Consider the following 13,290-nt stretch of genomic DNA (forward strand, 5'->3'; position numbering starts at 1 on the left):
GGAAAGATTCACATGCTTGTATGCATATGGATACAGCAAACCAAATTAACATCAAGAACCCTAACCAAATCTGCAGTTGTTTTTTTCATTCTGTTCCACAGTACACTGAAAGCTTAAAAGCATAGTGGGTAGAACCAACACCAGCCTAATAAAGAAACAGATTTATTTATTATTTATTTAGTAGAATTTGTATACAGTTTAATTATAAAACCTCTAAGAGGTTTATATAAGGTTAAGGCTGCAAGCGTACAACTCCCTTATGTGGGAGAAAGTGCCATTGTCTTATTTCTGAAAAAAACAGCATGCAGACTATGCATCCAGGTTGCATATTACTGTATATTGTACCCAATGAACCCAAGAGTGCCTACTGAAAACAACAATGGCATATTAAGAAGAAGAATACACCAGGGTGTAATCCTACATACATTTACCTGGGAGCAAACCCCACTGGACACAGATGGTGATCCATAATTGTCTCAGTATAGAAATGTGGTTACTACTTTGGAATGTAGAAAAGATACCATCTGTGAAAGGAGTTCATATTACAAAAGGTGTAAAGAGAGCCATGCTGTTAAAAATTTATCAAAAGATGGTGTTTGTTTATAAATAACAGTATTGAAACTTTACATTTTAAGGTAATATTCAACCAGATGTTTTGTTCAAAGTAATTTTTACAATTTACTGATGTGATCTTTTCTATCATTGTTAGCATAATATACCCGTCATGAATATATACGTTCTTATTTGGAAAATAGTTTTTAAATAATAATATTAATTACAACTGATTTAAAAATATCAGTAGATGAACTACTTGCCAAGGTTAGAAAGCAGGGGTTTACAGGACATGTAATAAAAATTAAGGCATACAATGTTAGGAGAATGTATCTGTTTGCAAGCAGCAGGTTTCATTCCAGGTTTACACAACTTGCAGCCAACCATGCCAAATACAGCCAAGATCCATATATTGTAGCTCCCAGATTCTTGACAACACATGTTATTTGTGATCCCACCAAGCAACAAAAGCACAAAGTTCATCTAACCCCTTAGTAGGCTACTACAAACAGATGACAAAGGCATTTGGTTGATTGAGACGCATGTTGTGTGTTCTATGGGCTGCATTACTAGATTCCAGGTATATCTTAAATGCCGACATCCACTCTATTATGATTTATCACACGTATATACTGCCTTTTTCCAATGCACCCAAGGTGGCAGACAGCTTAACGCACTATTTTCAGTTTAACAGAAGAGCCAAAATAGTTGATGGCCCTTTTTATGTTGACAAAGAATGCTGCAATGAATGTCTCACCTCTCCCTCTGATGTCACCATTTAAAAAGCCCTGCTAGATCAAGTGGATCTAGTCTTAGATCCTGTTCTCATAGTGGCCAATCACAGGAAGCCCACAAGCAGGACATGAATGAAACATCACTCTTCAGGCTTTACAATGTGATTTGTGATTTCCAACAACTGGTATGCAAAGGCATACTGCCTCCAACAATGGAGGTATTACATAGTCGCCATAGTAGCCACCCATAGCTGATAATAGACATACTTCTATGAAGAGCCAATGGGAAGAGACCAATCACTTTAGGAGCAGGAGGGATTCTGATTCAAATCTCAATTCAGTCATGAAATTTACTGGATGACCCTGAGGTAACTCAACCTAACCTATCCTATAGGATTGTTGCAGGGGAAAAGTGGGGAGCTGCATCCTTATATATATGAAGGAGTGAGTGAGTGAGTGAGTGAGTGAGTGAGTGAGTGAGTGAGTAGCAGCTGGTCTCTAGGCTAGCTTCACTATCATTCTGCATCTATATGGGAATAGTTTTTAGGTGTTTTAATCATTATAACCTTTATGTGTTTGCTGCCCTGGGCTCCTTTAGCAGGAAATGCAAGATATAAATTCTGATGATTATTTAATTTCTATACCGCTTAATATATTTATAATATCTCTAAGTGGTGTACAAAAAACTGAAGCAACAACAGACAGCTTAAACAAAACATTAGAAAAATACAGCTACACTAATACAAAGTTACTAATATTTAAATCATTATGAATTCATTTCTTTTCTGACACACCATCCCTCTCAGCCTCCAGGTTCTCACTCAGGGTCCAAACAAACTTTCAGCTCACCCACAAAAGTCTCACAATGAAAAGAGATCCCGGAAACAGCAAGTATCACCCAAGTCTCTCACTCTAGACTTGCTTTTTATGGGCAGGCCCAAATTTAATAATAAATAAATGCTTTTGATTCATCATCTTAGTTCAGTATTGGTGACAAGTCAGCATCCTTTCAAGCTACCTTGCCAAAAAGATCCCTGTCAGCGGTGAAGACAATATTAAAAGAAGCAGCGGAGAGTCTCTAAGGGACCCTTCTCAAGAATAGGCCAAGCATTCTCCACCACCCCTGAGGGCGCCAGTCTTTTAGTGGGTGAAGGACATGCCATGTTGCACACACAATTACGGTATGTTCCCCACAATTGTGCTCCCCTTTATCTGCTGCCTGAGGCAGCTGTCTCATTTTGCCGAACGGTAGGGACTGCAACATCTTTGTAGTTGAAGGAAAATACAAAAGCAAAAATATTTATGGAAACAAAATTGCTCTTGTTAGCAGAGATGATGTTTTATGAGTTTAAATGGATTTTACTCCTCCACCCCAATCAAGGGGTAGCTACTAACTTTGCTACTAACATAAATGTGAAAAGAAATTAATTCCCATAAATGTTCTCTTCTCTACCTTCCTGTCTCAATGGGCATCATACCCTCTTGTGTTCTGATGAGGTACTAAAGAAAACCTACCTCATGTGACCACTCCACCAACCACCAAAAAAAAAAAAAATCCCCTCATGGTCTACTGTTGGTAACCATTATTTCCCCATAATTTTCTTTCAGCTACAGACCCACCAAATTTTAAAAGTTCATTTCCATCTAAGCCCTGCAAAAAATCATTACAAAACCAGTGAAATACTATTAGGGGCTAATAAAAGTAGTAGAGATTTAACATATAGTTAGCTCCTAATTAAGAAGCCCATGAACCCTGCAATTTACCAAAAAGAAAAAAGAAAGGAAGGAAAAAGTAAAGAAGGAAAAAGCTGTATCACCAGAAACAAAGAAGGCAGTTCAAGACCTTTTGGATAGATCCATTTTAACTAACTTGTCAAATGAATCTGCAACTCTTTCTGATGGAGAGGGGATACCTCAGCAATTTAGGTACTATTAAAAGCTTACTTTGCATTCAGCTTTGCTGAAATTGTACATTTGATGGTATAACACATACTGTTGTTCAGTTGCTGCAGTCTGATTCAAAGTGCTATAAATATGTTTGCCCTTTCTGCTAAGCCTGCCTGAGGGATTAGCAACCCCCCAAAAGTTCAGTTGAATATTAACTGCATTAACTTTGCAAACTGTAACATACTGTTATACTCAAACAGCCTACGGTGCAGTATGGATGACTTGCTTAATACAAATATTTTCATGCAAAAATGTTTTCCTGTGGCTGGACAAAAAATAAATAAAATTGCTCTGTCAAAAGGGGACGACCTCCCTCACCTGCCTTAGTAAGATCAAATAGATAAATGACTAGACCTTTTTTTAAGAAATAAAAACTGAGCAAAAGACTTATCTCAAAAAGGCAGATAAGTCTTTTGCTCAGTTTTTATTTCTTAAAAAAAGGTCTAGTCATTTATCTATTTGATCTTACTAAGGCAGGTGAGGGAGGTCGTCCCCTTTTGACAGAGCAATTGAATTTGGCTTCAAAAACTTCCCCACCCCAATTCAAATTCAGTGGTACCGCGGGTTACATACACTTCAGGTTACAGACTCTACTAACCCAGAAATAGTACCTTGGGTTAAGAACTTTGCTTCAGGATGAGAACAGAACTTTTGCTCTGGCGGCGCGGCAGCGGCGGGAAGCCCCATTAGCTAAAGTGGTGCTTCAGGTTAAGAACAGTTTCAGGTTAAGTACGGACCTCCGGAACGAATTAAGTACTTAACTTGAGGTACCACTGTATATGCACAAATTAGACCTTACCAAAATGATCTCAGCACAAGGCCCCGGAAATTCTAGCAAGCCGGGGCTTCCCAGCCAATCACAATTCCCAAGGATCTTTGTGTTGGCAATTTCCCTGTTGGTTAAGACTTTTAGTAGCTAATGCAGGTCAAGGGTACATCCCTTTCCTTTGTGTGTACCCCTCCCCTACTCAAAACTGCTTAAAACAAGTACTGTATTCAGAGTTATTTCAGAGATGGTTCTCTGAAAAGATGGGGAAAGAACAAGCATATTCAGAATTCAGATGGGTGGGTTTCACTCATCTCTAACTGAACACTTAATTGTTCAATTGTTTTTGTTTTTTTAAAAAACAAACAAATAAAAAACCCCTAATACTGTAACATAAGAAGGGCCTTGATATTTCAAACCAAAGACCAGCATTCTGTTCTCACAGTGGCTAACCAGATGCCTATGGGAAGCCCATGAGTGCAATATGATCCCCAGCAAATGGAATTCAGAGGCCTACTGCCTCTGATCCTCAGTGAATTTGTCTAATCCCCTTTTAAGGCCATATAAGTCTAATGCAGTGGACACTGGTACTCCAAACAAGACCTCTTCAAGGGGGGATTTGAAACCACAGTATTAAACTAGAAATAATATCTTTCTATAAAAAGTAAGTGTGCCACCTGCCAAATAATTATCGTGCCACATAAACGGCTACCACCCACAGACCTGAGGCCTACATTCTTAACTCGTCTGTTACTAAGCTCAGCTTGAGCTCAACTGTATTTCTCAAATACCTATCTTTTATTTTAAAAAAGTTATTAACATCTTACTGAGTTAAAAGATTGACACTATGGCTTCATATAGAAATTCTATCAACATAAAAGTACTACTTACAAAAATACATTTTCAATAGGACACCAGTGATAGGGAAACTGTTCTTAGACTACAACACCCATAATTCCTGGCAGCTGGCCATGCTGACTGAAGCTTATGGGAACTAGAGTCCAACAATATCTGACAGTGCTCAGGTTCCCGATTCCTGCTCTCCATAGCAATATTCAACTGGCTGGCTGTAAGTTACAAACCGGGTTTTGCTTCCAGTGTTGCGTGTGGGTGTGTTTTTTGGTCTTTCATTTTTTTATTCATAAATTTATTCCCCACCATTCTAATGTGTCTGCACCACTCAGGTTGACTAACAACAAATTAATTAAGGAAATCAGCAAGTCCAGATAAAAGCAAATATAACTTACTGAGATAAGGCCTCATCACATAAAGATCTTCAATCCAGCACGTCAATTGTGTAGCTGATTTAATATGTGTGTGTGTGCACACGCACACGCGCCTTAAAAATTCCATAGCAAAAAAGGGCTGAATTTGTTTAATTTTATTTATTTAAAAGATGTATATCACAACTACCACCACTACTACAAATTATTGCGCACCTCTCAGCATAAAGTCCAAAGAAGGTAACAACCATTCAAAATATATCATTAAAGACAGTTTCAAACAAATTACAATCAAAATAATATGATTGGTCCTAAAAATATAAAGAGGTCTTCAGTATACAAGAAAAAGTGTGTAATGAAAATATGCAAGGAAGCATAATTTAGGGCTTTAAACACTAGATGGAACATCTTAAATTGAGCTCAGAAATGAACTGACAGACATTTCACAAAGCAAGGTGAACATCTACCAAGGTAAGATGAACTGTGCTTCAACCACAGGTGGACCATGGAGAAGAATCTCTCCAGCAGATCTGAAGGAATCGACGGGATGATATTAGTGGAAAACAGCCTCAAAGGATACCAACAAGAGCAGAAAATTAGCAGGGATATAACTTAATCCTGCAGTTTGTTTATCAAACATTGTTTAATAATAATAATAATAATAATAATAATAATAATAATAATAATAATAATAATTTATTATTTATACCCCGCCCATCTGACTGAGTTTCCCCAGCGACTCTGGGTGGCTCCCAATCATGTGTTAAAAACAATACAGCATTAAATATTAAAAACTTCCCTAAACAGGGCTGCCTTCAGATGTCTTTTAAAGATAAGATAGCTGCTTATTTCCTTCACATCTGAAGGGAGGGCGTTCCACAGGGCGGGCACCACTACCGAGAAGGCCCTCTATCTGGTTCCCTGTAACCACTTCTCGCAATGAGGGAACCGCCAGAAGGCCCTTGGCTCTGGATCTCAGTGGCCCACAATGGCTGCCCCCCCCCAAAAAGATTTGTGGACTCCATTTCTTTTCCTCTATGAGGAGAAATGTAGCTTGCTGGATCAAGCAGGAGGAGAGTGGGTTAAGCAGCCTCTTCAATAACATTCCATTCAAGCCTCTCATAGCTGATTTTTATTTATTTATTTAAATTAAATTCAGGAGATCATTGATGCATCTACTGTGAAACATCTAATGCAGCCCTCAATTGTAAATGGACCCCCAAACTCAGAGAATTAGTTTCACATGAGTTTCATTTAAATTGCATACATATGAACCACTGTGCACTTCTGAACTATTTTGTGATGTCAGGAATACTAGCCTCTTCGTAAAACTTAAAAAGCATTTCTGAAATGTGTAACTATTGTGTTGTCCATTCTCACAACTAGTCCTGATCTAAATGAAACAGGTCTGCACATGTGCTTCATTTCGCAACCAAACCAAATTTCTCAATATATGTCTGATTTTAGAGAAGAGGTTGATGGTGGCATAACCAAAACTTAGTCCAGCATGAAAAGTAAGAGCTCTCCATTCCACCCCTGTTCTTTGCTCTTTCAGGTCCAAAAGGACCCATACGTCGGCAATCAAGCAACATTTGGACACGCCTAAAATGGTTGCCGCCAGTACATGGATGTATATACATACACACAGAGAGAGACACACACACTAACTGTAGATATGAGTTAATGCATATGAGGAAGTAGGCTCTTAAGTATATTTTTGGACAAGCTTTTGAAATATGAAATTTATCTTTTAAACTAATCAGTATGTGTTTTTAATTATGTGTTTTGCTGATGTTATTCTAATCTGTCGTGTACCACCAGGGCTTTTGTTCAGTCGGAACTCGCTGAAACTCAGTTACAGCACCTCTCAGGTGGGCACCATTGCCATTATAAGAGAACAAGGGAGGCGTTCATGGTGAGTTCCGGCACTTCTTTCTCTAGAAAAATAGCACTGTGTACCAACCTTGATATTTTTTAAATGAAAGTGTGGATTATAAATAAATAAATAAATAATAAATAACCCATGAAAGCATGTTATGCTTAAGGGGCTGCATGACTCTTGGCTGGTTTTGCTGCAACATATTAATGTAGCTGCCCTTCTGGAAAATGTTTTGCAAGCAACCGTTGCATTGCAAGCTTTGCAGAGTTATATTAGAAGTACTTTTCATACTATTTCAGTTCTAGGTATTTACACAACAACATTGATTACAGGAAACTGTGGTATATAGAAGGCTCTGCATTGCCATTTGCTTGAAAGCTAAGTTCATCCCAAGACTACTCTGTTTTTCAAACTACAGTACAACATCAGATTCAAATGAGCTAAGCATCTATAAACCACATGTTTTAATTAATGGTTAAAACTCAGCTAGTTATGGAACAAAGGGCTAACCAAGGACCAGCAGAATACACAAATACAAACACACAACATACTTTTACAATGTTTTCTTAGCAGAAAGGAACCTTGTGAAAGTACTACCAAGTGTAGGCATCCCAAAAGGCAATTTTATTTCTCACATTCCTGGAAATGATTCGTCTTTCATAATTTAAAAGTAATATCAAACCACTGGTACTCGTAGTTAAAGTTGCATTCTCTTGATAACTCAGTGAAAGGAATTAATTCATTTGGTACCTTAAAGACTTTTGGCTATGACTTACCTGCATAAATAGAAAGAACTAATTTACTAAAGAAATGCCCATGGGCAAACATGTTCCGGCTAATGAAGTGTTCAGCTTTTGCATGATTAACCAGCTGGTGGGGGTGGTGAAAAATCACAGGGCATAAAATAATAAGAAAAAAAATGATTATTAGTTCCCTTTTAAAACTGTTCCATGAAAAATGTCCTTATTTCAATTCACTGCTTGGAAAATTAATGTTCAGAAAGATAGATTCAAATAACTTACCAGGGGAGAAAAACTGAGACCATGTCAAGCAATCACTTTGCTGAATCACATCAGGTGGCTCAGGTGAAAGGAAAAGACAGCAGCCAGCTCTAGAGCAACCAGTTTACCTACATAACAGGTACTGCCACTTGTCATAAAGTGAAATTTCTAATACTGAATGCATTATGTAATTTTAAAACTATGACTGGGCTTTGTGTCAGTTTAATTTTCTCAATGGTTCTCTGTGTCCAAGTACAACATTTGGCTTTGGTAAAAATATATGAACTGACAAAATTAGAAACAAGGTGCTGGCACATTTAATAACAAAAGTGGCTATTGTACAAATTTAGGCCAATTTGATCTATGATGCATTTTCTTGAAGGTGGTTTTCCTGTTCATTAAACATGGCATTTAGCTCATGATCAAATTCTCAAACGTTTTTCAGCCCTGTAAGGTGAAAATAATCCACACATGCACTAAAGAAATCCCCCCAGGTTATAGTCTTGAAGGAGACTTAAAATAATGGACAAGCTTTGACTGACTTTCTGCACAAAATGGAAAATCTGTGTTCTAACTTATCTGGTTTATCAGAGGTCAATGAGGTGATACTGCTTAAAGGCAACCCGATTTTGTACTTCATTCATCCACTGTGGTTACGCAAGCATGTAATTTAACAGAGAAAATGAGTGGTTACCCTTGCTCTTTCTGACATGTCATCTCTTGAAATTAATGCATTTATGCTGTATTAATTATGAAGGTGCACAATTTTAAGAGGAAAAATAAATGTCTGTTTCAGGTGCCCATAACACTTTAAGTAGCTAATAATGGACATTCTTTTTTCAGCTATTGCTACTTGCAACATATAGTGGTGTTTACTTTTCACTTTAGCTCTGCTGTAAAAACATCCCATCTGTTGAAAAAAAGCCAAACTGCTCAAAAGAAGTAAGAATAGTTTTCTGTATATCTGACAAGGGAGCTTGCTACTTTACCAATATTCATGTTTGACTTGGCATTCATTGTGAATGGGATGTACATCTATAAACAAAAAAAGGTCAGCTTAAGAAGACACTTAATAACCACTCTTTGCTCTCACCACTCTCACCTGTAGGTATGTACATTGTCTTTCTGGACTCAAGCATATGAAGAAACATTTATAGCATGTACTTTGTCTCAAGCATTCCAATAACTTTTTGGGATTGCATAAAATATATTTCAAATGATATTACAAATGCCGAAGTAAGCACAAAGCAATCAGGTATGTGCTCTTTCACCTGAAGACATGCCCATTAATTTTAATTAATATCTTCGCACCTTAGCTATGTCTTCTAAAAATCTTTGTTAAGATAATTTGTAGGTCCTCCTACATTATACCAAGCCTTGCAAACCCATAAAAAATAGCTCCACAGATATATATGTTTGCCCTAATCTATGCAAGGCCTTCCCAGATGGAAAAAGTTCAGAAACTGAAGAAAGAAGGGGGAAATCATTGCATATTACAACCCTGGCTGATTTACAGTTCCTCTTATTTGGATCCCATTTTAACTGAGATCCCAGAAACCAAATCTGAGTCATTTGATCTATTACTACACTATGCCCTCCAAAGTAATGCCACTGAAATCTAGCACAAAACCCATAGTGTCCAAAGTAAAATTTTGCTTCTGGAAAAAAGCTTCTGGAAAAAACTTCTACTGTATTCAGTAGAAGTTTCTAAAGTCCTCCCCCTCCTCCGGGGTGTTGGGAGAGGGGTAGCACCTCTGGTGATGGACAAGTCATGCTCCTTCTTGGGTAGTTTGTCCACCTTTGGTCCTCATCCTGCACTCAGCTATCACCTATGACTTCTAGAAGCTGTCAGCATGCAACAGCTGGCACACCCTAGAAAACAGCTTCAACTGGCTGGCTAAACCAGGTGAAGGTACCTGATGAGTCTCAAACCCTCAGTGAGTTAGGGACATCCCCTGCATGTGAAGACAGGCTCTGATAGATTGAGCAGACAAGACCAATGCAGTGGTACCTCGGGTTACATACGCTTCAGGTTACAGACTCCGCTAACCCAGAAATAGTACCTTGGGTTAAGAATTTTGCTTCAGGATGAGAACAGAAATCATGCTCCGGCGGCACGGCAGAAGCAGGAGGCCCCATTAGTGGGTCTAATGGTCAAGAAGGCAGTTACTGCATGTGCTGTAGAGGGGAAGTGAGTGGCAGATGGGGCTCGTCCAGCTGGGAAGGTAGCCATCTAGCAGAAGTAAAAGTCTGATTCTAAAGGCTTTGTGGATAAATCCCAAGGAAAAATTTGTACCCACTGCCTCGAAGGGCATCTTCAGGAGAAGGCAGGCTAAGGAATAAACCCTACACAAATCTAGAGTGGAGCCCCTAAGATAGCTGAATGGTTTCTTGTATACCTCCTTCTGCCAACTCCTATAGCCAAGCTGGTACCAAATGTATTGCTTTCCTTTTCTTTGGACTACATCAGCGAAGCTAAGAGTAGGGATGTTTTCACCTGGGGAGCCCAGACTTGTGCCCCAGAGAGATCACTTTGGTGTTACTAACTCAGCAAAAACAACATGGGAGGCATCACCTGAGCTCTGCGAGTGCAGCTTTCTCCCAGTTGAAGTGCAGAGTGTTTGAGGACCGGGACATTCACAAGGAAACCAAAATGCTATTGTACTACCAACCTTACTTTATGTTTGTGAAACATGGACTATTTATAAACACCATCTCCAACTCCTCGAAAAATTCCATCAACGTTGTCTCCAAAAAATTCTACACATCACTTGGGAACCCAGGCGAACTAATGCCAGTGTACTGGAAGAAGCACAGATCACCAGTGTCAAAGCAATGATTCTTCAACATCAACTTCGTTGGACTGGTCGTGTTGTTCAGATGCCTGATTATCACTCCAATTGGAGAACAGCCTTTACCCAAGGTATCATGGACTTTGAAGACACTCAAACTCAGGATGAAAAGGACCTGGAAACCTATGTCCACACTGTGGAAGGATGTGTGGATCCAGAATTGGCCTCTACAGTCACTTACAGACTCACTGTTAAGACCATGTTCATGGAAGACAATCTTACTCGGCTACGAGTGATCATCAAAGAAGATATGGTTTGTTTGTTTGTTTGTTTGTTTGTTTGTTTGTTTGTTTGTTTAAAATTAGACATGTAAAATGCTCACAGCACATGCAGGTTATCTTAAAAGGGTTTGGGAGTAGTTCTCCTTCTCCCACCCCAATACACACATTGTGTTCATCAACTGAATAAGCTGAAAAGAACTGAAATGCCCTCTCACCCCACTCTAGAGGTGATAACAGAGTCCTTCTAAAATTGCAGACACATACTGTGACTGAGTGGCGGTGTTTGTAAACAACTATGGAAATATTTCTAATTATAATTCTTCAATGCTAAAATTAGAAGGTCAGTCAGTTAACTGTAAAGAGAGAGCGAGAAAGAGAAACGGAACCTTCCAAAAGGTTTAACTAAATGAGAGAGGCCAACGATGATTAACCTAGTAGTAATTCTGAGATGTGAGCTGCCTGCCTTCAGAATTTCAACTCTGATATCATAATGCTTTGGACTTTCTAGAAATATTTTTTTTAATCGAAGAACAAAAAAAACTACTACCAGCAACAAAACATGTCTGTTTATTGCTGTTTTAGATATCCATGATAGAACAGAATGCTTTAATAAATATATTAAAATTGTATTTATTACTTTAGTTGGGTGGATCCATCATATTACTTGGCACAAGGCAGTTTAATATATTCATATATGCTAAGTTCAGTTCCTAAATATTCATTTTATTGATATTTCATTAAAGAAAAACAATAGTTTACTTAAAGTCAAAACCATAAACAACAATATCCTGACAAATAATAGAAAACATTAATATATTAAAACAGGAGCAAGCAGCATCCTAATGCAGCTAGCATAAATTTTTTAATGCCCCCCCCAAGTATTCCTTATGCAGAAAGGGGCTGTCCTCTTGTTTATTTTGCCACCTTTCAGGACTACCCCTCCCAAAGTGGTTCACAACACATTAAAACACCAAAAATTATCAGCAAAAAAATTATAATGTGTTTGAGCAGCAGCTCAAAACAGACAAAACATTCAAGTAGCAACCAGAATAAAATTTTAAAGTCCTCAAGAATCTCCTAAAAACCAACTTGGGAAGCAAATACTAAAGTTGGCAGTTATAACACAAACTCCATCTACTCATCCCTTGCACTTCAATGAGAATACAACAAAGGGAAGAGATTTGTTTGTGTCAGTTCAGGATACGGTTCAGCTCTCCTGAGTTCAGTCCATATTGCCCTCAGAAGCAATGACTATGCATGGTGCTAATTGTATTAGAAAGAGACCTGGGGAAAGCAAGACTTTGAAGATACTAAACTTCTAAACAGATTATCTTTTTATTCAGTTAAAAAGTACAGTAAGCATAAGACACGATACAAAATATATTCCTTTTTTAGTAATCCCATTTGTTCCAAATAAGCATGACAATTGCTAATCTCCACCAGCTTACCTATTTTGGCCTGTATTTAGGAAATTAGGATATCAGCAACCAAGTTCAATAGAGCCTTTTACTTGGAATGAAAATAGCTTTTTAAAAAATGCTTAAAATGCTCAGCTATGAAAGGATCCTAAATTGAATTTTAATTCAAAGTAATTAAATGTTTATAAACAAAATATGTAGATTTTATACATGTTAAACGTTCTCCATTGCACCCCACTTCTACAGTGCAGTCTCACCAATAAGGCATCTCTTAATCATGCTTGCTAATCAGCGACATACCATGGTTAAGCAGGAATTTGGGTGCCTTTAAATGTTTCCCCAGCCAGGTAGAAGCCACTTTTCCACAAGGAATTCCCATGCAACTAGGAGACCATCTAAGTGTTTCAGCCATATGGGAAGTCCCAGCTGCATGGGTTCCCGCCCCCCTGCTCCATGGAGGTGGTGCTGTGCAGGATGCAGATTCTCTGGTAAAGACCCACATAAATGTGGGTCACTTAAAGTTATCTCAAGCAAGCAAGAGCTGACCACACATTAGGCCTGTTGCACTAGGCCAGTGGCCCACCTAGTCCAGCATCCTGCTCTCACACTGGCCAAGCAGATGCCCATGGGAAGCCCATAAGTGGGGCCTGATTGCAACACTCCTGCAGTTTCCAGAAACTGTTATTCAGAAGCATAC

The 13,290-nt window shown here is 38.4% G+C and overlaps 1 protein-coding gene across 14 annotated transcripts in view; it reads right to left on the reverse strand.

The window, feature by feature from the left end:
* The window catches only part of ESRRG (estrogen related receptor gamma), a 473,643-nt gene that overhangs the window by 387,028 nt on the left and 73,325 nt on the right, over nucleotides 1-13,290 (reverse strand). Inside the window, exon 1 of one of the 14 annotated variants that reach the window (XM_081904140.1) lies at nucleotides 4,891-4,936. The exons of the other annotated variants lie outside the window; for them this stretch is intronic. The gene's annotated coding sequence lies outside the window, so the exon portion shown is untranslated. Of the gene's footprint in view, nucleotides 1-4,890; nucleotides 4,937-13,290 lie in introns of those variants that run through there. 14 annotated transcript variants of the gene reach the window in all.

Source organism: Podarcis melisellensis (genome assembly GCF_964234715.1).
Source record: "Podarcis melisellensis genome assembly, chromosome: 3".
In the NCBI taxonomy this organism is placed as follows: domain Eukaryota; kingdom Metazoa; phylum Chordata; class Lepidosauria; order Squamata; family Lacertidae; genus Podarcis; species Podarcis melisellensis.